This window comes from Rhineura floridana, chromosome 1, assembly GCF_030035675.1.
Source record: "Rhineura floridana isolate rRhiFlo1 chromosome 1, rRhiFlo1.hap2, whole genome shotgun sequence".
In the NCBI taxonomy this organism is placed as follows: domain Eukaryota; kingdom Metazoa; phylum Chordata; class Lepidosauria; order Squamata; family Rhineuridae; genus Rhineura; species Rhineura floridana.
The window spans coordinates 98,113,594-98,141,286 of record NC_084480.1 but is presented as its reverse complement, the minus strand read 5'-3'; positions in this window follow the sequence as shown (position 1 = coordinate 98,141,286).

The following is a 27,693-nucleotide window of genomic DNA, read 5'->3' as shown; positions in this document are numbered from 1 at the left end:
CTTTTGGAACAGGGCTCTTGTTCTACCCTTTCTGTTGTCCTCTTCTATTTCTATACAGTAACTATTGTAATAGTTTTCTTTGTCCCTAGTTACTAGTCACTGTATTGTTGCATTTAGGGTTCTGACCATGTTTCTATCTCCTTTTGCTTTTGCTTTCCTTCTCTCTTTAACCATTTTAAGAGTTTCTTGAGGTCTTTCTCTATTTTTAGCTAGAGGTATTGTCTTTTTGCATTCTTCCCTGATAACATCTCTGACTTCATTCCATAGTTCTTCTGGTTCTCTGTCAACTAAGTTTAAAGCCTCCAATCTGTTCCTTATTTGATCTTTATATGCTTCTGGGATGTTATTTGAATTGTATTTTGGCATTATGATTGCTTTGTTGGCCTTCTTTAGCTTTACTCTGATTTTGATACGACCAGTTCATGATCTGTACTGCAGTCTGATCCTGGTCTTATTTTCACAGAAAGTATGGAACTTCTCCATCTTCTGCTACCAATTATGTAAGCAATATGTAAGGTTCCTATATTGACCATTTGGTGATGTCCATATGTACAGTTGTCTTTTTGGTTGCTCAAAAAATGTGTTTGCGAGAAACAAATTATTGGCTTCACAGAATGCAATAAGTCTTTCTCCTGCTTCATTTCTGTCTCCTAAGCCCCATTTCCCCACAATTTCTAATTCTTCTCTGTTCCCTACTTTTGCATTCCAATTCCCCATGATCTTGTTTTGGTGTGTGATCAATTTCCTCCTGTACTTCTGCGTAAAATCTCTCCAATTCTTCTTCTTCTGTGTTTGACGTTGGAGCATAGACTTGGATGATGGTTATGTTAATAGGTTTCTCATTTAATCTCATTGATATAACTTGCTCACACCTTGCGTTGTAGCTCCTAATTGCTTTTGCTACATCACCTCACTATTAAAGCAATCCCATTTCTTCTTAATTTCTCATTTCCTGCATACAATATTTTGTAGTTGCCTGATTGAAAATGTCCCATTCCCATCCATTTTAGTTCACTCACACTATGTATTGTAATGTTGATGCGTTCCATTTCTTGCTTGACAATTTCTAACTTTCCCTGGTTCATGCTTCTCACATTCCATGTTCCTATTGTGTTCGTCGTACAACTCCGGTCTCTCCTTCCGCATCTGTGTGCATCAGCCTCTGGGCTTCCTTTCGGCTTTGAGCCATCTGCATCATTAGTCACAGCCCTATTCGTACTTGTCTTTTGTTCTTCCCCAGTAGCTCAGTGAGTGCCTTCTGACCTAGGGGTCTCATCTTCCAGCACTATCTCATGTTGTATTTTGGACACTCTGTTCATAGGGTTTTCATGGTAAGAGATATTCAGAGGTGGTTTACCGTTGCCTTTCTCTGAGTTTGGATGCATCTTAGTTGCTGTTACAGCTTTGACCATTCCGCCTTGAGTGCCCCTGCTAGGAGTTTAGCTTCTTGGCCTAAACACCCGACGGCTTTGCTGTTAGCTTCTTCAACACTCTCAAACCCCCTCACCACATTAAGGTGTGCATCCTAGAGGGGGCATGACCCTTCAATTAGACAAATTTATAGAGGACAGATCTATCATGATGACCATGATAAACAGTATATCTTTAAGTACCAGTTCCTGAGTTCAGATGATGTTACATTTTCGCTTGCTAGCTTCCCCTGGTTGGCTGTTTTAAGAAACTTGCTGAGTTAAGATGTAACACTATCTATCTATCTATCTATCATCTATCTATCTATCTATCTATCTATCTATCTATCTATCTATCTATCTATCTATCTATCTATCTATCTATCTATCTATCTATCTACCTACTTACCTACCTACCTACCTACCTACCTATCTATCTATCTATCGTTGTTGTTGTTGTTGATGTTGTTGTTATGTGCCTTCAAGTCAGTTACGACTTATGGCGACCCTATGGATTAGCAACCTCCAATAGCATCTGTCATGAACTACCCTGTTCAGATCTTGTAACTTCAGGTCTGTGGCTTCCTTTATGGAATCAATCCATCTCTTGTTTGGCCTTCTTCTTTTTCTACTCCCTGCTGTTTTTCCCAGCATTATTGTCTTTTCTAGTGAATCATGTCTTCTCACTATGTGTCCAAAGTATGATAACCTCAGTTTCATCATTTTAGCTTCCAGTGATAGTTCCGGTTTAGTTTGTTTTTTGCGTCCACAAAGCTCTCCTCCAACACCACATTTCAAATGAGTTGATTTTTCTCTTATCCACTTTTTTCACTGTCCAACTTTCACATCCATATATAGAGATCGGGAATACCATGGTCTGAATGATCCTGACTTAAGTGTTCAGTGATACATCCCTTTAGGATGCATACCTTAACGTGGTGAGGGGGTTTGAGAATGTTGAAGAAGCTTGAGAGCAATGCCGTCAGGAGTCTAGATCAAGTGGGTAGACTCCTAGCAGGGGCACCCAAGGCACAATGGTCAAAGCTGAGACACCAGACTAAGATGCATCCAAAAGGCAATGGTAAACCACCTCTGAATATCTCTTACCACAAAAACCCTATCAATTGGGTGTCAGAACCAGAACTGTCACTAGAAGCTAAAATGATGAAACTGAGGTTATCATACTTTGGACACATAATGAGAAGACATTATCTATCTATCTATCTATCTATCTATCTATCTATCTATCTATCTATCTATCTATCTATCTATCTATCTATCTATCTATCTATCTATCTATCTATCTATCTTTTCTTTCTTTCTTTCTTTCTTTCTTTCTTTCTTTCTTTCTTTCTTTCTTTCTTTCTTTCTTTCTTTCTTTCTTTCTTTGATTTAAATCCCACTCTTTCTCCCAGTAGGAGCGCAGGGCAGCGAACAAAAGCACTAAGAACACTTGAAAATATCATAAAACAGACTTTAAAATATATTAAAACACAAGAACCATTAAAAATATATTAAAACAAAACATCTTTAAAAACATTTTTAAAAGCTTTAACAACATTAAAAAAGAAGGTTTAAAAATATATTAAAAGGCAATTCCAGCACAGATGCAGACTGAGATAAGGTGTCCACTTAAAAGGCTTGTTGAAAGAGGAAGGTTTTCAGTAGGCGCCAAAAAGATAACAGAGATGGTGCCTGTCTGATATTTAAGGGGAGAGAATTCCAAAGGGTAGATGCCACTACACTAAAAGTCCGTTTCCTATGTTGTGTGGAGTGGACCTCCTGATAAGATGGTATCTGCAGGAAGCCCTCACCTGCACAGCATAGTGATCAACTGACTCCTTTTTTGGGGGAGGGGGAGAGCAGTGACAGCTGCACATCTTTGGGACTGGTGCTAGTTAGGGAGAGGAGGCAGGACCACTGCTGCCATCATTCTCACTACCACTGCTGCTGTGCCTAGTTGCCTGTTTGCCTACCTATGGCAGCTGGAAGGGACTGGGAGCAGCACTGATCAGCACTGTAGACTGTACTCACCAACTCAGTGGCCGCACCCCATTGTTCATAATTAAACACACGCAAATTGTAAGCATTGCTGTTTGTAGTTACCAGTTTTCGTGAAGACAAAGCACAAAACATCTCCTTTCTTTTTTCATGAAAAGTGGTGAAGTGAAGAAGCTCTTGAGTAGGATTACCATTTTTAATCTCTGTTCTTTCTGTGAATGGTCATGTGCTCCAGAGATGAATTATGTCACAATGAAGACTTAACAGCTCCTCAAAAGCTGTACTTTTGGGACTGATGTCTCTGCATGATAATAAACTAAAGCTGACTTGCTGATAGTGTAATATCAGTCCCAGGATTATCATCCTCGGGAGATGATAGATACTTTACCTGTATTAATCCAACTCTCATTTGTAGGGGAAAAACAAGCTTGAGTCATGTAATAAATGAAAAAATGATTGAGACTAATTTTCAGACATGAGCACCAATAATGTGCAGTTCCTGCATTCAAGTGCTGAGAGAGGCTTTAGACATATAAATGACCTTTTTAAAGGGATACTTTGCTCACTGAAAGAAGTAGATATACTGTACTGGAAGAAATACAAGACTAGGAGCTACTAGACCAAGGTTCTGTTTTCAGCTTTCATCATCAGTTCATTTTTTGCATACTGAAATAATCCAAAGTATATTAAGTAAAATAGTCAAGGAGGGGAAGGGATCTGGTATGCTGATTGCCCCAGACTCCTTTTCCTGGCCATTGAACTATTTACCCATTTCCTTGGGGATTAGCCCAGGTATGCCTAGGGCATCTCAGCTCAGTGATGCCAAGAAAGATTTTGAACTTTTCAGAAGGTTATTACAAGCTTGTTAGACAACCAAGAGTCCAAGATGGTTATCTCCAGCTCATCATAACCATAACCAAGAAACTCCAAGGTGTTTCACTTTGTCAATTCTCTTGAGGTATATACAGAGACTCAGTGGGTTGGAGAACCTTGCCACATGGTGGAGTCATATAAGGTGCCAGCAGTGAAAGCAGTAGTGGATTGGCGGGGCTCACATGACCTCCCCACAGCTGCTGCTGACTGGGATGGAGAGGGGAAGGGTGAGGCAGTGGGGAGGTTTGCGTTGTGTCAACCTCCCTGACACCTCACCCCTCTCCTTTGCTTTTCCAGTAAGTAGCAGTGACTCAGCTGTCAGAAGGTCAAGTGAGTGCCACTGACCCACAACACTGTCCACTACTGTAACATAATATGGGATACAGGAATTCCACACTGAGCCCTTCTGTTGTTAGCCTAAAGCATGCATCTCTCCCCATTTTGACATGGGGGGAAATCACACAAATATGGCCTCTGTTTGATGCATCTGCCTTGTGATGGCACAGTAGTGTTGCTGGATGAGAGACTGCCTGGAAACCCTATGTACACTGCCTTGAATTCTATGATGAGATGAAGATGGGATATTTATTTATTTATTTATTATTTGATTTATATCCCACCCTTCCTCCCAGCAGGTGCCCAGGGCAGCATGTATATGCACATAAATAAATAAATGTTCATGGGCAAAGGAAGGAGTGCAGACCAACTCCTCCATCACATGAAATGTGTATCCTCTGGAACTGAAAACCAGAGCTATCAGCGGGAATAGCTCTGCTATTTCATTTACGTGAGGAGCGGGGAATGCTTTTCAGCCTGGTGCAGCCTCTCAGGGGCTGCATGCCAGTGGTAGCCAGAAACAGAGAAAAAAGTGAGTGGAGAAATATATATGTCCTGAGAGCTGGAAAGAGAAGCCTGGAGTGTTGCATTTGTCCCCAGGCTCAAAGTTCCCCATTTCTGGTTTACACAATCATTTTATCCCCTTCTGCATTATATGTGCTGTTTAGATCTATTTATTCATTTCTTGTATGCCGAGGATATATCTCCAGGGGGTGGAGGGATCCTTGTAGTGGGTGATTCGATCATTAGGAACATAGACAGTGGGGTGTGTGATGGGTGTGTAGCCCACAAGGTGTTTTGCCTGCCTGGTGCGAAGGTTGCGGATATCGCCCGTCGTTTAGATAGTTTGGTAAACAGTGCTGGGGAGGAGTCAGTGGTCGTGGTGCACATTGGCACCAACAACATGGGGAAATGCAGCCGTGAGGTCCTGGAAGCAAAATTTAGATTGCTAGGTAGGATGCTGAAAGCCAGGACCTCCAAGGTGGCTTTCTCTGAAATGCTACCAGTTCCACGCGCAGGACCAGCCAGACAGGCCCAGCTTTGCAGTCTCAATGCGTGGATGAGACGATGGTGTCGGGTGGAAGGGTTTGGATTTGTTAGGCACTGGGGAACATTTTGGGACAAGCCGGGCCTGTACAAAAGGGACGGGCTCCACTTGAACCAGAATGGAACCAGACTGCTGGCACTTAAAATTAAAAAGGTAGCAGAGCAGCTTTTAAACTGACTGAGGGGGAAAACCCAAAAGGAGCTGAGAAAGGTCCGGTTCGGAATAAACCTCCCCCTGGGATAAAAACCAAAGAAATGATGAAATTTTAAAAGGGGTAGGCCTAGAAGTAGGCATTGTGAGAGCAGGGGCACAGCATATAAATTCAGAAGAGCAAAATTACCACAGGCCAAACCACAAGTGCCAAAGACACTTGAAGAGAGACACTGCTTACAAGTGCCTGTACGCTAATGCTAGGAGCCTCCGAACCAAGATGGGAGAACTGGAGTGCTTGGTCTTAGAGGAGAGCATCGATATAGTGAGCATAACGGAGACCTGGTGGAATGGAGAAAACCAGTGGGATACGGTTATCCCCGGATATAAACTATATCGGAAGGACAGGGAAGGACGTATTGGTGGCGGAGTCGCTCTATACGTGAAAGAAGGCATTGAATCCAGCAAGCTCGAAACCCCAAAAGAGGCAGACTCCTCCACAGAATCATTGTGGATGGTGATACCATGCCCCAGGAGGGACTTAATACTGGGAACGATCTATCGTCCCCCTGATCAAAATGCTCAGGGAGACCTTGAGATGAGATATGAAATTGAGGAAGCATCCAAACTAGGAAATGTGGTAGTAATGGGTGACTTCAACTACCCGGACATAGACTGGCCGCATATGTGTTCCAGTCATGACAAAGAAGCAAAGTTTCTAGATATTCTAAATGACTATTCCCTAGACCAGTTGGTCATGGAACTGACCAGAGGGATGGCAACCCTGGACTTAATCCTCAGTGGGGACTGGGACCTGGTGCGAGATGTAAGTGTTGTTGAATCGATTGGGAGCAGTGACCACAGTGCTATTAAATTAAACATACATGTAACTGGCCAATTGCCAAGAAAATCCAACATGGTCACATTTGACTTCAAAAGAGGAAACTTCACAAAAATGAGGAGATTGGTAAAAAGAAAGCTGAAAAACAAAGTCTAGAGGGTCACATCACTCGAAAATGCTTGGAAGTTGTTTAAAAACACTATATTAGAAGCTCAACTGGAGTGCATACCGCAGATCAGAAAAGGTACCGCCAGGGCCAAGAAGATGCCAGCATGGTTAACGAGCAAAGTCAAGGAAGCTCTTAGAGGCAAAAAGTCTTCCTTCAGAAAATGGAAGTCTTGTCCGAATGAAGAAAATAAAAAAGAAGACAAACTCTAGCAAAAGAAATGCAAGAAGACAATAAGGGATGCTAAAAAAGAATTTGAGGAGCACATTGCTAAGAACATAAAAACCAACAACAAAAAATTCTATAAATACATTCAAAGCAGGAGACCATCTAGGGAGACAATTGGACCCTTGGATGATAAGGGAGTAAAGGTGTACTAAAGAACGATAAGGAGATTGCAGAGAAGCTAAATGAATTCTTTGCATCTGTCTTCACAGTGGAAGATATAGGGCAGATCCCTGAACCTGAACTAACATTTGCAGGAAGGGATTCTGAGGAACTGAGACAAATAGTGGCAACGAGAGAGGAAGTTCTAGGCTTAATGGACAATATAAAAACTGACAAATCACCGGGCCCGGATGGCATCCACCCGAGAGTTCTCAAAGAACTCAAAGGTGAAATTGCTGATCTGCTAACTAAAATATGTAACTTGTCCCTCGGGTCCTCCTCTGTGCCTGAGGACTGGAAAGTGGCAAATGTAACGCCAATCTTCAAAAAGGGATCCAGAGGGGATCCCAGAAATTACAGGCCAGTTAGCTTAACTTCTGTCCCTGGAAAACTGGTAGAAAGTATTATTAAAGCTAGATTAACTAAGCACATAGAAGAACAAGCCTTGCTGAAGCAGAGCCAGCATGGCTTCTGCAAGGGAAAGTCCTGTCTCAGTAACCTATTAGAATTCTTTGAGAGTGTCAACAAGCATATAGATAGAGGTGATCCAGTGGACATAGTGTACTTAAAGTTTCAAAAAGCGTTTGACAAGGTACCTCACCAAAGGCTTCTGAGGAAGCTTAGCAGTCATGGAATAAGAGGAGAGGTCCTCTTGTGGATAACGAATTGGTTAAGAAGCAGAAAGCAGAGAGTAGGAATAAACGGACAGTTCTCCCAATGGAGGGCTGTAGAAAGTGGAGTCCCTCAAGGATCGGTATTGGGACCTGTACTTTTCAACTTGTTCATTAATGACCTAGAATTAGGAGTGAGCAGTGAAGTGGCCAAGTTTGCTGACGACACTGAATTGTTCAGGGTTGTTAAAACAAAAAGGGATTGCGAAGAGCTCCAAAAAGACCTCTCCAAACTGAGTGAATGGGCGGAAAAATGGCAAATGCAATTCAATATAAACAAGTGTAAAATTATGCATATTGGAGCAAAAAATCTGAATTTCACATATACTCTCATGGGGTCTGAACTGGTGGTGACAGACCAGGAGAGAGACCTCAGGGTTGTAGTGGACAGCACGATGAAAATGTTGACCCAGTGTGCAGCAGCTGTGAAAAAGGCAAATTCCATGCTAGGGATAATTAGGAAAGGTATTGAAAATAAAACAGCCGATATCATAATGCCGTTGTATAAATCTATGATGCGGCCACATTTGGAATACTGTGTACAGTTCTGGTCGCCTCATCTCAAAAAGGATATTATAGAGTTGGAAAAGGTTCAGAAGAGGGCAACCAGAATGATCAAGGGGATGGAGCGACTCCCTTATGAGGAAAGGTTGCAGCATTTGGGGCTTTTTAGTTTAGAGAAAAGACGGGTCAGAGGAGACATGATAGAAGTGTATAAAATTATGCATGGCATTGAGAAAGTGGATAGAGAAAAGTTCTTCTCCCTCTCTCATAATACTAGAACTCGTGGACATTCAAAGAAGCTGAGCGTTGAAAGATTCAGGACAGACAAAAGGAAGTACTTCTTTACTCAGCGCATAGTTAAACTATGGAATTTGCTCCCACAAGATGCAGTAATGGCCACCAGCTTGGATGGCTTTAAAAGAAGATTAGACAAATTCATGGAGGACAGGGCTATCAATGGCTACTAGCCGTGATGGCTGTGCTCTGCCACCCTAGTCAGAGGCAGCATGCTTCTGAAAACCAGTTGCCGGAAGCCTCAGGAGGGGAGAGTGTTCTTGCACTCGGGTCCTGCTTGCGGGCTTCCCCCAGGCACCTGGTTGGCCACTGTGAGAACAGGATGCTGGACTAGATGGGCCACTGGCCTGATCCAGCAGGCTCTTCTTATGTTCTTATTTTCTTATGTATTCCTTATTTGCCTTCGCCAGAAGATCCAAGGTTGGGTTACAGCATATCAAACCACAATTAAAATGATAAAAACATACCTGACCCATAACACCAAAATCAATAATCCATACAACATGTTACAGGGAGGATACTAAAATTATGTCTTCAGTTTTCAAAGGCCAAGGTAAAGAGGTGCATCTGACGGAAGCTGGAAAGAGGTGGTGGCAGATGTGTCTCTGTAGGGAAGGAGTTCTAAATTCTTAGAGTCATCAGAGGGCCTTCTCCTGAGAGTAGTGGAACCACCAGGAAAGCCTTATCTGCTGATCTTAATCCCCAGGCTGGTCAATAGCGAAGGAAGCGCTCTTTCAGATATTTGGTGCCTACGTCATTTAGGGCTTTGAACACTAATGTGAACACTTTGAATTTGGCTCAGAAGCTGACAGACAACCCGTGCAGCTGCTTCAGAACAGGTGTTATGTGTGTTCTTGCAAGCAATCCCCAACAAGAACTTGAAGGCTGTATTCTGCCCCAGTCACAGCTTCCTAGCCATTTTCAAGGGTAGCCCCACATAGAGCGCATTACAATGGTCTATGTGTAGATATTTATTTGGTCAAGAAAAAAAGCAGATCTCTTTGCTGACTCTCTCAGTGCACTTGAACCTATGTGTCATCCCTTAAACATAAATAATTTTGATTTTGAAAGGAGTGCAAGGGTAACAGATTCACAATCCTACACCAGTGTTTGGGGAAAATGCTAAAAATACTTTAAATAAACCAACAAACAATGGATTTTGAACGCCATAATTTCAACCCTGCAGTAGCTGCTTTGTGAATGAAGGAAGGTATGGTCATGCACTTGAGACACTGTTGATAAAGACCCTCCCCCCCCCCAAAAAAAATATTGAAAGTCATGCTGCTTCGAGGGCCACAGTTCCTGACTGCTCGAAGCACCGGAGCAAACCAAAGTGAGTGAAAGTACAATGTAGCTTTCAGAATGCAATCGATGTGTCATAATCTTGTTCTGAATAGGATTCATGTGTACATCTCTCTCATTTGTATTGGAGCCAAGAACAGAGTGTCAAAGAGACTTAAAGAAGAGATGGGAGGGGGAGGCAGAGAGTTGGGTGAGCATCAAAAGAATACTTTTAAGTGATTTTTTTTCCTTGAGCATCAAGGAAATCAAAGAGGAGAGAGGAGAAAAATGTGGACTGAGCATGAATAAAACACTTTTAAGTGCTTTATTTCTAGTGCATCAGAGTAACTAAAAGAAAGGATTGTGAAGTATAAATTGAGAATCTGCCTCAAAGCTCTTTTCCTTGTAAGATTCCTTTTAGTAGTAGTAGTAGTAATAGTAACAGTATTATTATTATTAATAGTAATAGTAATAATAATAATAATTCCTCCCTCCTAATATGTGACTTGTGGCAGGGAGAGGAATACAGAGATGGAGAAAAGATAAAGGCTCCATTTTCAGTATCGCCATATATACTAATAGCAAGGTCAGTTCTTAGGTAGCCAAAACAACACCATCCATAGACAAACGGAGGTGTCAGAAAACTTGAGGGATCCCCCAGGTTTCAGGAAGTACCAAAATATATTTCAGGGGGAATCCTCGGTGTTCATGGGACACAGAATAATAACTGATTGTTTCAGGAAAAATGGAAAACCATGGACAGTGGGTGGGAGGGAGAGATGAAATTGAGTCATTGGGACCCCGAACAGCAGCACTGTACACTGCTACATTTCGATGCAGGTCCCATGTTTCCTTTATGTCCACTGTTCAGATTAGGAGTGTTGCTGCATGTGCAGCCAAAATGGCAATATCCATGCACAAAAGGGAGGTATCAGAAGATTCAGGGGGACCCCAAGGGTTGGAAAAGTACAAAAAAATATTTAGGGGGAAAAACAATATGGAGAGAAGGAAATCCTAAATGACTGTGTGCTCAACAGGCATGTAATGCTGCCTGACAGATTAGGGAGAGAAAATCAGGGAAGGAGGGGGAAAGGAATGAAGTGGCTGGAACCCTGAATGGCTATGTCATGAACCTGTCCTGGACCAGACCTGGTTTGTCCCAGGACTCAACTCCCAAACCCAGGGCAATTGATCCTGGCGTGTATCTCCTTTATCAGAGCTGAGTATACCAACAAAAACCCTGCAAGGTAGGTAGACTGCCACCATCCCTTAAACTGACCATCCATTCTGAGTCAAGGGGAAACCCAGAGCACCAGAAATAGACCTGCCAAGGATTCCAGAAAACAAGAGCCAAAAGAGCACTCCTTGTCCTGGAGCCTTAGACAAATAACCAAATATGTGGTAGTCCGTGGTTAAGTAGCCAAGGTACCAGATTCAAAGCCACACTACTCCTGCAGTGAACACACACGGGTAAATAAAAAGTAGTTTTATTTAATATAAGTGCACAATTAATAGCAGCAAAATGGTTCCTTAAAACCCACACCCAAAGAGGCAAGGTAACATACAGAGAGTTCAATTACAAAACAAACAAGAAATCTAACTAACCTAGTCTATACTGATGAAGAGGTACTGGTTGCATAGTACCACATCTTCTCAGAGATGCACAGTTTGGGTAGCAATTGGAAATGGAACCCACACAGGAAAGATGGAACCAAGGGGAACAAAGACTAAAGTTCCCAATCCTATTCTTATAGAAAAACCCTTAGTAACAGTCAAGAATTAATTAGCCAGTCAGGGGGCTTTCTCATGATGCAATGTACTATCAAGTTTTTGCGCCTAACAGTCACGTCCTCCCAAAAGCTTCCCAGGCCTTGTGTTCTTGAGTACCAGGCCCTTGGCTGATAAGCAGGTGTTCTTGCTCAGGCTTCAGTAATTAACTTCAGCTGTGAAACGAAACTGCAAAGTCATTGCTCTCACACAGAGGCCCCATTTTAGACAAGATGAAATACCACAGTTCTTTGCTACAGAGCCATTTTTCTTGACAGGCTACACTCCACACTGTAACATTTTGTTGCAGGTCTCACTTGTTTTGAGAAATGCCTTTATTTCATCTGACATCAGCCTGGCAATCTATTCTGCATATGAAATTTCAGTTTCCAATGTGCATCATCATTAAACTGCCTTTGAAACGTTTGGATGGGAGGTTATAAATAAATGATCTGTTCTTTCTATCGCTATTAGTCTCTAGTCTACACAATTAGCCAAGATGATCAAGTTACTAATAGCCCATTGCCCCTGGGATTGTTTATTATATGGGATTCTTTCCGGACTGGATCAGGTGGTGCATTTCCTTGTCTTGTCAAAAGCCTTGAATCTCAACAATTTTGTTCTGGATTAAAAAGCAGAGATTTCACAAAGTTCCACTCTAGTATGGGAACTAAAAACATTGTAGATTCTGAAAGAGAAAAATCTCACCAGATGGCATAGGACAGGGTTTACTATAAACTTGCCTTGAGGATATTACAGTATCTGAAAGAAGCCTAAATGGTTTGTTTGGGAGACACTGGGATTACACTTTGCCCTAACATTCTCCTTTTCCATACATATTGCTCTCTGTGTGTAGCATCATCCCATGATTTAGAATCCTGTGCAATCAGTTTCCCATCTTCAGACTTTCCCTTGTGGTAAGTGGATAGATGAGTGGATAGATGAATAGGATCGATGACAATAGGGACAGCGGGCATGGCCCTGCTCCCCTCCTCCATGTGATTGTGATTTCATAGAGGAGAATACCTGAAGGAGGCTATTCTACTGAATGCACATTGTTTGGAGGAAGTGCATCTTGACCCTCCATGTTCATTCATTCTGCACAAACCTACATCTGAAATTTAAGCTGCTAAACATGGGAGATATCATAAATAATCATGGGATCTCCTGGTTTGATTGATCTTCCTGAGGGACAGTATTGAATATTCTTAAAAAGGAACCTCACAATTCCTGGACATGCCATACTTTCCTGTAATTGACTGAAAAAACACTCAGATAATCCCCTTCCCCTAAAACTCAATGAAAGTCCACATCAGTTTCTGCCTTCTGGATGGCAATGCAGTAGGCACAGACCAATGACCTTTCTTTCCACTACTGAACTAGTGCTTAGCAGACCACTCTTTTAGATGCATAGGACAAGCCAGAGGTAATGGACTGCAGAGATGAAAATGTAATATTAGTTATGTGCCAGTTATGCATTAGGTGTGCAAGTATAGGAGTCCAACCATGTGCGTTAGGCACACAACCAGGCTCCTGCATAATCAGACCACAGCAATGGTCTCCACCTCGCCTGACTTTTGCAGTGTTCTCAGAATGGAAAATAGCCTATTACATAGAAAAGATACAGCAAATCATAAAGTTAATATGGTCATGTGTGGCATCTTGTGATGGCAGATGGTGCAGCACAAGTTTGGTTGTTGTCAGTGCTTGGATAGGAGGCCACCTGGAGAATGCCTTAAGTTCTGTAATGGTAGAAATTGGCATTGCTCATACTGTCTGGTGGTGGTAGTACATGATCTCAGGCAGGAGCCTTTCACAGCTCTATCTAGAACATGCCAGGGACTAAACCTAGGACATCTCACATGCAAAGAAAGTGCTCTGCTATTGAGCTATGGCCTCTCTCCTTAGAATGGCATCTAAGGAATGACTAATCCAAATGCTAACATGAAGAAAAATCATATTCTAGCTTGGAGATTTCTCTTCCTCTTCTGGGAAGTCTGGAGGTGTTGATGATTAACTCTCTGGGCTTAGTAGTATGCAGGGAGTGATCAGTTGTACAAATGCACCCAGTGCTAGTGCCAGGCTATTTTGTGCCCTTGGCAAGGCTAACTATCTGCACCCCCCCAAAAAAATTGCTAACTTCAATTTTCAAAAACATATGTCTTGGATGCCTTTACAAGTTGAGGGTGTAATCCCTCGTTGTTAGGTTTAACCTCACCTGCCCGAAGTGTTGTATACTTAATTAATTGGCTGTATTGCATTGGACTTATCATGTTATATTTTAATAAATATAACATTATTCCAGTATGGTGTCACGAGTCTTCATTGTGTGGGGGCAATAGAAACAAAGATATTGATGCTGAAGATCTGTGCTGTGAACTTATAGCAATAGCTCGAGGACTTCCAAAGTCTATGCCACCAAAAGGAGTAATAATAATAATAATAATAATAAACTTTATTTCTACACAACTCATAGAGGATATAAAGGCATACCTAGCAGCTGAGGACGGAGTTAGGACTTCCAGCAAGCTGGGCTGAAAAAAAGTGAGACGATCCACAATGGGCCCTTTTAAATATATCATGAACTGCAATAAATGATCCACAGGAATAGGCCAATCCAAAGGCAGCTCCGAGACAATGCGGAAAGTCTGGAACTTAGTAAATGAACGCTTATACACAGTTTGAGTACTGGGAGCCAGAGCAGCAGCAATAGCAACCCCAACTTCTAGTTGCCAAGGTTCCACAGGAAAGGTGGGATTGGTACTGGATCCAGAGTCGCTCCAGGTGCAAGCTCCCGAAAGCGCGCCATCTGTAAGCGGGAAAGTGCATCAGCAACGGTATTCATCAAACCTGGAACATGTCTGGCCATGAATAAAATATTAAAGCGCAAGCATTGTAATACAAACGCACGCATCAAGCGCATAACACGAGGAGACTTAGAAGTTTGGGCATTAATAACGCTAACTGCAGAAATATTATCGAACCAGAAGCGCACTGTGCGATTTTGAAATGCCTTTGGCCAGATATGAACAGCTACCACTATTGGAAAAAATTCCAAAAATGTCAAATCAGAAGTAATTCCGGTAGCCTGCCAACTGTCAGGCCATCGCTCAGCGCACCACTGGGATCTAAAAGTTACTCCAAAGCCAATGCCACCGGCAGCATCGGAATGCACCTGTAATTCTGCTTCTAATAGCAATTCCTCCCTCCAAAAGGAAAGGCCATTGAAATCCGTCATGAATTCAAGCCACATGTGCAAATCCTCCCTCATCCCTAACGTAATCCTTATGAAATGGAAGCGGGATTGAACTCCCCGCATGGCGTCGCATAGACGCCTGAGGAATGCACGACCAGGTGAAATAACTTTAGAAGCAAAAACTAAATGGCCCACAATTTCCTGTAACTGGGCCAACGTGATCATCTTCCGCTCTAGGGCTGAATGAAGCAGTTGACGCAGTGCAACCAACTTCTCAAGCGGCAAACGTGAAGTCTGAGCCACAGTATCTAACTGGATCCCTAAGAAAATAAGGGAAGTAGTAGGGCCCTCAGACTTTTCAGGAGCTAAAGGGACTCCCAATTTGTCAGTTAAAGTGGCAAAGGAATGCATCAGATGGGAGCAGTGAGAAGACCCAGCAGGCCCCACAAATAAAAAATCATCAAGATAATGAGCAGAGAAGGAGGACGATGCTTTCATCCTCAATGCCCATTCAAGAAATGTGCTAAATGCTTCAAAAGCAGCACAAGACACAGAACAACCCATTGGCATAGCTCTGTCTACGTAAAACTGACCTTGAAATTTAAAACCAAGCAAATCCACATCAGCAGGGTGTACAGGCAAAAGGCGAAAAGCGGATTTTATATCACACTTTGCCAGCAAAGCCCCCTTTCCAGCTTTCCTAACTACTCTCACTGCCTCATCAAAAGAAGTATATCTGACTGAGGCATATAATGGGGAAATGCCATCATTGACAGAGGCTCCTTTCGGGAAAGACAAATTATGAATAAGGCGATATTCCCCAGGCTGCTTCTTAGGGATAATACCTAAAGGGGAAATCCTCAAATTTTCAAACGGAGGACAACTGGAGGGGCCCGAGATACGATCAGCAAGTATCTCTTTATTAAGCTTGGCCAGAACCACGGGCGCTAACGTACTAAGAGAGGGCTGATTGACAAACGATGTAGCAATCCTAGGACCCTCAAAAGGGATACGAAATCCATCCTTAAAACCCTGAAGTATAAAACTAGCAGCCTGCTTATTGGGATAAAGCTCTAACAGCTTTGCTAACAGAGCCAGCTTGATCGGGCTACTGGCCTTGCGACGTACCGCCGCTATTGCCAGACCCGCGTTTTTGCTGTTGATGCTCCCCTGTACCCTGTCGAGCAGTACGTGCCCTCTGGCAAGAGGAACTGGAGTGGTTGCCTCCACACAGTGCACAGACGTGTCTAAATTTACAGGGACGTCTAGAACATCGGGCACTGCTATTGAATAACCAGCAGACTTGCTGGGATTGAACCCAATGCCCGCCTTGGCTGTAGCCCGAGGCGGAAGTCTGCGCGCGTGCCAATAAATGCCCACTATCGGCTCTATCTCCTGTAGTGGGCCTGGCGGAAGTCATAGATCGCAACCACAGTCCTGCATGGTCAATATCCCAACGAAGGGTGGGATCCAATGCTGCTCTTTGCCTGAAGTTCTGATCATACCGCAACCAAGCGGTTCCAGAGAATTCACGGAAGGCACGATGCACAATATCCTGATATTTTATCATGGACAAAGCCCTAGACGGATAAGCCTGTGTCATAACACCCATATAAATCGTATAGGCGTTCAACCAATTAGGCCATACCCGATCCACTTTTCTTTTTATCGCCGCCTCACGCTCTTTAACTTCTTGACCATCTTTAAGCTTAACCTCAGTTTCACGAAACAGGAGAGTAAAGAGATCGATATACTCTCCCCTCCAAATTTTTTCTTTCGTTGCTAACAATAAATGATCACCTAACGGAAGGGAGGTATCGCCTTGAGGATAAACCCCATGTGGCAGGGGTAAATAAGCAGGTGATGAAGAAGAGGAAGTCAAAGGCGGCTGCCAAGGACTCACGGCAGCCGCCGGCCAAGGAAGCTGTGGGTGCTGGGGTACCAACACACCTCCCATAAACACTACTGGGTGCGTAGCATCTCCCAACAAAGGAGAACCAGCCATTAGTGTATCCCTGTTAAGGGCATTGGAATCCTGTGCTTGTGTATTGTAAGCTTGTGAGTGCATAATTGGCTCACCTGTATACGCAGCAGGAGAGGCAACCACAGGCTGTGCTGCAAACCCAGACGCCCTATGAGTAAACGCGGCAGCATCATGTGAGACTGGAAGCTGAACTTGCATAGGCCCAGCAACCGGCGGGACTGAAGGCGTGACCGAAGAACTGGAGGCAGGAACAGTTGGCAAACAAGCTGGAGGTGTAGGAATTGCTGGGTCCTCGCTAGGTGCTGCAGCTTCCAGAACCCCGATCCTAGAAACTAAATCGGCAAGAAGATGATTTTTAGGCATTCTGGAAGCCAACCGCGCAGATTTCTTACCTGCAGGAGCGGAACTCGTACCAGCATCAGCATCCAGCGGCTGCATGTGTTCCTTTTCCAGCACCTCCACCCTAGCCACCAAGGCACGGATGGTCCCCAAATCCTCCTCTTCATCAGAAGACAGGTTCTGCTGGGGTGGAGGGCGCTTTGTAGTTTGTTTCACAACTCGCACTCCTTTTTTCTGTTGAGCCTTCCTGGGTGGCATGGTTGTAAAAAACCAATCAACAACAATTATGCAACATACCAAATTGCAAACACAACCAGATTGTAAATTTGACAATTTTTAAAAGAAGTAGCACACCTAAAGTGCTAATTACACTAACCAATAAATTGAACTTAACTTATTATTATTATTATTATTATTATTAACCTATTAACTAAATATGTATTTATATATATTTATCTATATGAATGGGGTGAGGGGGGATGTAAACTAAAGGGAATTGGGGGATTGGGGGGTTATATATTTAAATGTAATAAACTGAACAAATAACAACTATAAATCGAATATTAAAACTAATGCAATACCTAAATAATTAAATTAACATACGCAATAATAATAAATTTATTTAAAATTTTTGGTCAAATTGAGGTGAGATAACTGCCGGACCAACACCCAGTATCAACAAACAAACTGAAATTATGCCACAGGAAATCAATGGGGGGGGGAGGGAACGTATTATAACGTTAACGAAAGCAAGGCACAATCAAATAATACACGCAAACTATAGCAGGAACATCAAATCAACCAACTCAAACCCCCTTTTTACTAAAACTTAAAAGGCAATAAACCATAAAGGGAACACAACCAGGAAGTAAATCAGCCGGCGTGCCGGCCGCTGCCAGGGCGCATGGGCGGACGCCCGCCACCCAGCTGATTCATCAGAGATCAGATAAGGACAACCAAGGGACTTAAGGAGTAAAACAATTGACAAACGAATCACTATCAAGTAAAATACTCAGAACGAACGTCCAAACCGCAAACGGAGCAATGTGGAACGAGGACAAACGCAGCTGCCGTGAGGCAAAAAAGGCAAGAGCGGGAAAGACGGAGCAGCCTTATATATGCTGCTCAGCACCTTACCTAATTGGATGAGCGATCTCATGTGGCACCTAACACTTGATTTGAGAATGTTCCCAAGTCTTCCCTATAACTATGGTGGAGGCAAATACGCCCCTAATTAGGAACGTCATTGTGCATCAATGATTTTTCCAAATTCTTGCAGGCCTTAAGTACATCTTCAGTAGATTTTTTGTTGATACTGTATATATCATACAGGAAGCCAAATAGGGAATTATATTGTTGTAACTGTTTGAATCTCTCTTCAACAGATTGTGTGGGCATGTCTAAGACAGCATAGTAGAAACCTACTTTGAATTTCTGCTTTGGATCTTGCAGTGCCTCTTCTTGGGCCTCATACTCAAACAGCTGTTTCGTTCTCCTTTTTCTAACCTGTTCTGTCTCAAAGTTTGGTAGTACTTTTAGCTCCTTTGCAATCTCAGTAGCATCTATCAAAACTTGTTGAAAACCCTCATCACACCTGCAGCCCACAAGGTAATTCTTGGTCACTTGCAATTGGCTTGTAGCTGAATTTAAATCAGCTTCCTTATTTTGTAGTAGCTTGCTTGTAAGATTGACTTCAAAAAGGATGTTGTACCATGTAACAAGGGATACCACAAACTTGAACTTACAAATTGCATCAGCAAGGGCCTTAGCTTCAATTGGGGAATATTTCCAGATAAACCTTTTAGGCTTGTGTCATCCAAGATCTCTATTAAAGCATCATATATACTACCAAGATGATATCTCAGTGGTTTCAAAGCATCAATCCGACTCTCCCATCTTGTTTCGCTCAATGGCTTAACAGTTATGCCTAAGTCTGATACATGGCTAGTTAGAATTTGTCAACACTGATTCGATGCAGAGAAATAATTATAGATCTGTTGAACCAAACTGAAGAAACTAGTTGCTTCCAGACAACACTTAGCAGTATCATTGACTACCAAATTTAAAGAGTGTGCATTGCAGGGCACAAAAAAGGCACGTGGGTTTATGTCTAGGACTCTCTTTTGTACGCCATTTTCTTTGCCTTTCATGTTACTCCCATTATCATAACCTTGACCATGCAGATTCTCAATTGGTAATCCCATTTGCTCAAGTTGTCCAAGAAAAGTGTCTGTCATAAAGGCACCTGTAGTCTCCTTTAGTGGAACAAATCCCAAGAAATGTTCTCTTATGATAACCTCAGGCTCAGACATCTCATTAACTGATGGTTTGATTATATCAACATAATGTACAATCATTGTCATTTGTTCAATATGACTAACATCAGGTGTGCAGTCCAGAATAATTGAGTAGTATAATGAGGAATTTTATATATCCACATATATAAACATAGATATTAGACAATATGTTTTAAAATCAAAAGGAACCAAGCAAAAATCCAGAGGCCCTAAAATCAGGCTTGTGGATAAAGAAGCAGGCAGCGGTCGCAGGGACCTTCTGTTTCTTTGCCAAGACCCGGCTGATGCATGACTGACAGAATATTAATTACTCTATTGTTTGGAATAAAGGATTGTTTAAATTATGAGAAAAGCTGTGATTGATGTAATGAGTAGGAAGTGCCAATGTTTGATACTTGGGTAGTTATAATGCCACCTAGGGGAAAAATCTGTAATAATTATTAAATGTTTAATGAAAAGCAATAGTGAGATTTTATAATAATTTTAAAACAACTCAAAAACTTTATAAGTGTGTTTTCATTTAGAAAAATAGGTGGTGGTTTCATTAAGAAAAAGGGGTGGCCTGCCTCCTCTATATATTTCTGAGGCTGAAAGATATTAGTTAGCCAGAGTCACCCAGTTTTCCTTTGTCTGTGTGGTTTCACAATGTAGCTCAGGAGTTTAAACAAAATCTTCTATGAGTTGTGTATTTCATAAGTAAGGAAATGGGATTTCTGAGAAAGTATAAGACCATATAAGACCCCTATAGCTATTAAAATCCTGTGATGCTCATGAGATTTCAGTTACCATGAGTTGAGGTGAAACCCAAGCAGGTGTACCTGGTCAGCCTGACCCATCAGAAACAATGCAACAATGGAATGTACCAAGTATGCTTGAAAGCATATTCACAATAGTAACTGTTCCAACTAGAACCAAAATTCATTAGTCTTGGAAAGACAGTAGGACAATGGAGACATTAATGATATGGACAGAATCTTGGAATCACCACTGGAGTTAGCTAATACTTTCTGATTGGTTTGGAATGATTGTAGAGATGAGGAACTGTAATGTTGGGTGGGCAGGAACTTAGGAGATTGGTGAAATCATTGTCACATGCTGTAACTTTACTCTATAAAAGAGCTTGCACACAGTGCCTCAGTGCAGTTGCTCCTGGATGTTTCTGGGGAGCTGACCCTGCATGTGCATATGCATATGCATATGCTTGTAAAGAATAAAAGCCTACCTTTTGCTTCAAGCCTGTGTCCTCAATTTTTTTTAAGGACCCCCAGCAAAAGATCCCAATGGAGAAAGAATTCTCCAACAATATTTCGCTGAGTTTGCATGTGCTAAAATTTTCTGCTTTATAGCACCTGCTAGAAGCTGTATAAGCTCATTTTGGATATCTTTTCCTAGGTAGTGAACCATTGTTTCTTGATCTTTAACTCTGCACAAAATGTTCATTCATGATAGGATCAAAAAGGGCTAGATATTCTACAAACTTAAAAAAATTTCCATTGCTAGCACTGTACAACTTTTCAGTTGTACCACAGAATGCCAAGTTTTGTATGCCAAGAACTATGACCAAAGCAATCAAGCGTTCCAAGATTTGTCACCAATATTGTTCTTCTTGCCTAATTTTCTGCTGGTTAACATCATCAATTGTTTTTCCTTTAGGTCAGCGCAATTCAAGTTCTCTCCAGGTCTGATAGTTTTCTAAATGGTCGGTATTCCTAAAATTGCACAAACACTGTTACTCACTCGAGTATAAAAAGGATAAATAAAAAACAGAATATAGAAATTTTTCATAAGACTTTATAATTAATTATATTCCATCGCACTGTTGTGGTATTTACGTTAAAATAAAATAAATAAATTATCAGTTGCATTTTTACAAGGGTTAAAAAAACTAATCTGTATAAAACTGTGCCCCTCAAAGGTGAGTACTATGCCCCTCTGAGGTCTGCGCCCTTGGCAGCTGCCTAGTTGGCCTAATGATAACACCGGCCCTGAATAAACCAGCAAATGTAGGCATCTGATTTCCAATGTGCTGTTTTGTCTGGAGAAATAGTAAACACATAACAATTGTCATGGTGCTGGTGGAGAATAGTCCAGAAATAATAATTGTCTCATTCTGTAACGAATGGCAAAAGTCACTATAAAGCCTTTTAGAACTGAAAATGAAACTGTTGGGGGAAGAGGAGGGGGTGTGATGGCAAATGAGTGTGTTCTATTAATAGAGGAGAAATTCCTTGCACTGTGTACTGTGGCTTCTTTCCTAAGGTTAACAAACTACATTAACCATTCACTCATCTGTAGCTCATAATTAATCACTTGTTGAAAATTACATTGTATAATAAATGAGAACAGACATGATTCATTAAAACTTCTAATTAATTCTATTTAATACTATTTCATAGTTCATTGATAAGTGCTGAGAGAAGGATTACATTGTAGGATATTTGATGCATTGTTGCTGAAGAAGTAAATAGGGCAGACATGATCTGGAATGAAACACAGGCAGAGTAGCAAATGAAAATGTCAGATGTTTATCTCAGCAGTGCCTGCTAGCATTACAGCATTGTATTTAAGGGCCAGTCATTTCCTATTTCTAATGACTTATAAACCAACTGAGCCTGAGCTCAGATTTGACATTTTGGTTCAGAGCAGGTGGGGCTTTATTTTCCTCTGTTTAAAAACAACAGCTTTCCATACATATCAAAACAAATGCATCAAAAAGACTAAAGTAATGAAATGCATCAAAAAGGCTAAAGTAATGACAACAGAAGGTTTATGTAACTTTAAAGTTGACAATGAGGAGATTGATTTTTAATGGAGACAATAGTCAAGAAATCAGGAGAAGGCTGGGACTGGGGAGGGTAGCTGTGAGAGCACTAGAAAAGGTCCTCAAATGCAAAGATGTATCACTGAACACTAAAGCCAGGATCATTCAGACCACGGTATTCCCAATCTCTATGTGTGGATGTGCAAGTTGGACAATGAAAAAGGCAGATAAGAGAAAAATCAACTCATTTGAAATGTGGTGTTGGAGGAGAGCTTTGTGGATACCATGGACTGAGAAAAAGACAAATAATTTTGTGTTAGAACAGATTAAACCAGAACTGACCCTAGAAGCTAAAATGATGAAACTGAGGTTATCATACTTTGGACACATCATGAGAAAACATGATTCACTAGAAAAGACAATAATGCTGGGAAAAACAGAAGGGAGTAGAAAAAGAGGAATAATAAATAATAAATAATAAATTTAATTTTTGTGTCGCCTATCTGGCCGAAGCCACTCTAGGCGACGTACATATTAAAATTCAATAAAATACAATATAATTACAGAATAAAATACAATGCAGTCAACACTAATGCAGGCATAAAACTATGTAGGGCAATCAGAAACAATAAACAATCACAGAAAAATTAGCCCACCCCGGAGATCCCAAAGGCCTGTCCAAAGAGCCAAGTTTTTAAGGCTCAGTGAAATGTATCCAGGGAAGGGGCATGGCGAAGATCAAACGGGAGGGAGTTCCAGAGAGTGGGGGCCGCCACTGAAAATGCCCTCTCTCTAGTCCCCACCAACCTGGCTGTTTTTGTTGGTGGGACTGAGAGAAGCCCCTGCGTGGCTGATCTAGTTGGGCGGCTTAATTTGTGGTACTGGAGGTGCTCCTTCAGGTAAACTGGGCTGAGACCGTATAGGGATTTAAAGGTTAACACCAACACCTTGAATTGGGCCCGGAAAACAACTGGAAGCCAATGTAGATGAAATAACACTGGTGTGATGTGATCGCGGCGGCGGCTGTTTGTAAGCAACCGAGCTGCCGCATTCTGCACCAGTTGTAGTTTCCGGACCGTTTTCAAGGGTAACCCCACATAGAGCGCATTGCAGTAGTCTAATCGAGAGGTGACCAGGGCATGTACTACCAGTGGGAGCTGATGAATAGGGAGGTAGGGTTGCAGCCTCCGTATGAGGTGTAGTTGATACCAAGCTGCCCGGCTCACTGCCGAAATCTGCACCTCCATGGACAGCTTGGAATCAAGAACAACCCCGAGGCTGCGGACCTGATCCTTCAGGGGTAAACTCACCCCATTAAGCCTCAGGTCAACAACACCCAACCTTCCCCTGTCACCCACAAGCAGCACCTCGGTCTTATCAGGATTAAGCTTCAGCCTGTTCCTTCCCATCCACCCACTCACGGATTCCAGGCACTTGGACAAGGTCTCCACAGCCAACGCCGGTGAGGATTTAAAAGAGAGGTAGAGCTGCGTGTCATCAGCATATTGGTGACACCACAGCCCAAAACTCCTGATGATAGCTCCCAGCGGTTTTATATAGATGTTAAATAGCATGGGAGAGAGGATAGAACCCTGTGGCACTCCACAAGTGAGGGGCCAAGGGTCTGAAACCTCATCCCCCAATGCTACCTGTTGATGCCTGTCAGAGAGAAAGGAACGGAACCACTGTAAAACAGTGCCTCCTATTCCCAATCCTTCCAGGCGATCTAACAGGATACCGTGGTCGACGGTATCAAAAGCCGCTGAGAGATCCAGGAGGACAAGAAAGGTGAATTCTCCCCTGTCTAATGCCCTCCTCATATCATCCTCCAGAGCGACCAAGGCTGTTTCAGTACCATGTCCAGTCCTGAAACCCGACTGGTATGGATCCAAATAATCTGTTTCATCCAAGTGTGCTGACAACTGGTTAGCCACCACTCACTCAATGATCTTGCCCAAAAATGGCAAATTCGAAATGGGGCGAAAGTTGTTCAAGACTTGGGGATCCAAGGAGGGTTTTTTCAAAATGGGTTTTATAATTGCCTCCTTGAGGGCCGGTGGCAGTACACCCTCTTTCAAGGAAGGCCAAGCAAGAGATGGATTGATTCCATAAAGTAAACCACAGACCTGAACTCACAAGATCTGAACAGAGTGGTTCACAACATGCTATTGGAGGTGGCTGATTCATAGGGTTGCCATAAGTTGTAATTGACTTGAAGGCACATCACATAAACAATAAAGAGCTCCTTTTTATTTATAAATAATTATGCAATCTTCCCTTGGAGTAGGGATGGGAAATCTCCAGTCTCCAGGCCATTCATGCCCCCCCAAGGGATGCAATTTAGCCTATGAGGGCATTCCCCCCCCAATCATGCTCACCTGCTCTAATCACACTCACCTGCTGAGCAGGGATGAAAACCTTGCAAAGCCTTTAAGACAGCTCCTGCACTCCCATTTGCTCAAACCAGATTGTGAGGGCTGTCTTAAAGTTTTTTCAAGTTTCCCCTTAAGTCTCCATGATTGGGGAGCTAAAGGGGGAGAGTCCCCTCTCCCCCTTTAAGTCCCTGATCACAGAGAATAAAAAGGGAAACGTGAGGGATCTTGGAAAATCTTCCCCCTTCAAAGCCCTAATAGCAGAGACTTAAGGGAAGCACAAGGGATTTTGACATTTGGTCATCCCTGATCATCTGCCAATCATGTGATGTCATAATGATGTAGTGTGACTTACAGTTGGGCAGCCACATCTACCTGTCAAATTTGGCCAGTGTGGCAGATCCTGATAAGTATCTGGCCCATGGAGCTTGAAAAGATTTCCCACCCTGACTTGGAGAGAAAATGCGGCATAGATACTGCTGCCTTATACCAAGTCAGACCGTTGGTCCGTCTAGCTCACAGTGGGTCTCTTCAGGTTTCAGACAGGGATCTTTCCCAGCCCTAGCTTAGAGATGCCAGGGACTGCACCTGGGACCTTTTGAATGCAAAACATGTGCTCTGCCACTGAGTTACAGCCAATTTCCTTTAGCCAACACTTTAAGGCCTTTTGTTTCCAATGCAAGACTTAAAGAAGCAATCTTATACTGCACAGGAGGGTTGCCATAGGATGTAACAGAAGAGCCACTCCATTGATGGAAAAGGAAATCCGGCAGCAGAATGGTATGTCTGTCACCAGAGGTCCCTCCAGTTTTGTGTTTTGTGGCAGTGGGGTATTCTGGGTATATTTGGGGTATGTCTGAATCTGGAGGATCCTAATCCCCCTTGTTCCCCCAACAGGCTCTGAAACTATGCTAGCACTGGAGATCTGGAGATGGCATAAGTATTTTCTTCCCATTTAATCAATGGAAAAAGAACAAAAAAAGAATAATAAATATAAAGAGCTGTATTCAACTAAGTCCTACTCAGAGTAAACCCACTGAAATTAATGAACCTAAGTTAGTCATGTCTATTAACTTCAGTGGGTCCACTCTGAGTAGGACTGGCACTGACTACCATCCAGGGGTGGAACCACCTTTCACCTGGGTCACAATTGGCTTTGGATGTGGCAGTTTTGCCATGGAATCTCACCAGCAGCAAAGAATTGCTCTGTTAGCTTCAAATCATTGCTATTTACCTTGGAATCAGCTCCATGGAACTCCACTGGGCTTATTCTAAGTAGGCACATACTGGCTACCATTAACAAGGATGTCTTTATAGTTCTCCCTTGAAAGCAGTAAGATTTAAAAGAACTGGAACATGGCCCAATTTTTTAATATTTGAGGGTTTTTATGCAGGATGTGGAGACATTGAGATGGAAAGGACTGGGCAAGAAAGGAGTAAGCAGCTTTTTTCCATGTGTTCAGGATCAAACTAGATATTATGTTAAATGTATGTAGGTATTTAACAACCGTGAAAGTGGGAATCAGGATCAGGTGTATAGGAACTTTAAAAAAATCTTCCCCATGTGCTATGGCCCCAATGAAAATTCCAAAGCTGTAATTGGTACTAGAGAAAAAGCATCTTGAGGAAATTTTGTGCAGGGTCCTGATGACAATAGCACCCCCAGGACAAATGGCAACTTTGGGGATTTTAATACGGACCATAACACAGGTGGAAAGCATTAAAAAGAATAATCCCTCTACACCACTGTAAGCCTCTCTGTGGACCTGATCTCCCCCTCTTTGAACAGCTGTTATTTCCAAAGTAAGAACAAGACATGTAATATATCATCTAGTTTGGCCCTCATATTTTCAGCCTGCTTAGGGAGGAAGGAAGGGAAAAACTCACGGAACTTCAGTTTGAGCCTGAGAAAAGTTTCAAAGAGCCAAACTGTCCTAGGATAAGGGCATCCTGGGTTATAACCACACTGGAAATGATGCTGTCTTGGTTTCTTAAAGGTTTCCCCTATTCTGCATCCCAATAGTGCTACATCTGTATTTCTCCCCAGATATTCCGTTAACAACACTTAGTCCTGTCACAGTTTTTAAACACCTTTTTAATCTGCTCTGTTGTGTCATTTTGAGTTCATACAGAAACACTGCAATGAAAGTAAAGCAAAGTGAATTATAAACTTTAATATTTCAGTCTTGGTCAATAGTTCTGTCACTCACTGTATGCATAACAAATTCCGCAGGCCCCTCAGAAGGAAAATAAAGAGAAGATCATTTCTAGTTTCATAAATCTCAATCAGTCAGTATTTTAGTTTCGATTCCCAAACACAAATAAGATTAAGTCAAAATTAAACCACCTAAGGTAAAGTTATTTGTAACGATCCAAATACTAGTTCGACGTTTCAATGCAAGAGAGCCAACATTCTTCTTCTCTGCTATCCCCATAGTGAATTTTAACTTGAGCAACTGTTTATTCAATTAATATGAAAGTTGGCCTAGATCAGTGATTGTGAACTTGTGGCCTTTTGGGTGTTGTTGGAATATAGCTCCCATCTTTTTTTTATTTATCCAAATTGGGTTTGAATCTCCACACAGCCATGAAGCTGACTGGGTGACCTTGGGCCAGTCACTTCCTCTCAGCCTTAGAGGAAGGCAATGGTAAACCACTTCTGAATACCGCTTACTATGAAAACCCTATACATAGGGTCTCCATAAGTCAGAATCGACTTGAAGGCAGTCCATCTTCATATACTGTTTGAATGTAAAGACCTCTAAGTGGTTTCAAAAATCCCAGACCATTGGCCATCCTGGCTGGGGCTCATGGGAGTTGGAGCCCAACAACATCTGAACATCAACAGATTACCAAGCCCTGGCCTAGGTGGTGGTATTAGTAGGGTTACCAGATTCCTGGTTTTCAGCCCGATACTCCAGCTTTTGGGGGTCCTCTCTGGGTCTCTGGGTGAGTCAGCTTAATCTCTGGACTCTCAGCTTTAATTTTAAAAAAATTAAGTTTCTAGGTCAGCCTT